Here is a 1,437-nt window from a genome sequence, read left to right on the forward strand (position 1 = left end):
CTGGGGCTGTGAGGCCGGGCTCTCGCGAGACTCGGCTGGCTGCGTGAGGCTCCGCAGTTCTCCGCGGATTCTGTAGTTCCGGTAGCACCCCTTGACCTGGTCTAGTGGGATCCTGTTTGGGCCGCCTGAGAGGAGTTTGAGGAGAGGCGAAGTGCTTCCTGGCGCGGAGACACCGTGGGTGCGCGGCCCTGTTGACCTTAGGTGTGGCCTTCACTATTTCCATACCGGTTGTATCTTGTCTTTGCCAACGTCCCCAACCCTGGCCTGGAACTGGTATTCTGTCCACACTTTCAGATGGTCCCATTCCGGCTCTTAGCTTTCAAAACCATTGAGTATTTTTTTAATATACATATTTTTTATTGATTTCAGAGGGGGAGGGAGAGTGTTAGAAGCTCACTCTCAATGATGAGAGAATCATTGATCGGCTGCCTCCTGCACACCCCCTACAGGGGATCAAGCTGGTAACCTGGGCATATGCCCTTGGCTGGAATCAAACCTGGGACCCTTCAGTCTGCAGGCCTACGTTCTATCCACTGAGCCAAACTGGCTAGGGCCCATTGAGTATTTGCAGCTTTGATCAATTCTGTGAACTCAGAATTCATATAAATAGACTCAACCTCAGTTGGATGTCTTAATTGGCAACTTTGTGTGTCCAAAGCCTTACTTCCAATTTCCTCTCCAAACCTAACCTTTTTAAAAAATATATATATTTTATTGATTTTTTACAGAGAGGAAGGGAGAGAGAGAGTTAGAAACATCGATGAGAGAGAAACATCGATCAGCTGCCTCCTGCACACCTTCTACTGGGGATGTACCTGCAACCAAGGTACATGCCCTTGACCGGAATTGAACCTGGGACCCTTCAGTCCACAGGCCGACGGACGCTCTATCCACTGAGCCAAACTGGTCAGGGCTCCAAACCTAACCTTTATTGTAATCCATTGAGGTGAGAAAATGAATAAAAGGAAACCTCTTTCAAAGTGGATTGGGGAAGCCCTGAAATGTAGCTCTCTGGAAGGTACCATCCATCACAGCTTACTTTACAAATCTAGTCATGAAGAAGTTTATTTTGCTACCCCAGTAGGAGGAAAGAAGGTTTTTCTCCTAATCCAGCAACAGCCCAGCCAATGAAAACTACCACACTCAGCCAATGAGAAGCCCCCATTACCTTGAATTTTCACTCTCCCCCAATGGACTTTTGCTTAGAACTGCCCATCTAATCTAACCACTTCTCACCATCTCCACCTCTACTTCTCTGTGACATGCTACCATTTTTCTGGCCAGGATTATTGCAATGGCCTAAAACAGTGGTCGGCAAACTCATTAGTCAACAGAGCCAACTATCAACAGTACAACGACTGAAATTTCTTTTGAGAGCCAAATTTTTTCAACTTAAACTATATAGGTAGGTACATTATTATTAACTTAATTAGGGTA

Source organism: Myotis brandtii, unplaced genomic scaffold (genome assembly GCF_000412655.1).
Source record: "Myotis brandtii unplaced genomic scaffold, ASM41265v1 scaffold165, whole genome shotgun sequence".
NCBI lineage: Eukaryota > Metazoa > Chordata > Mammalia > Chiroptera > Vespertilionidae > Myotis > Myotis brandtii.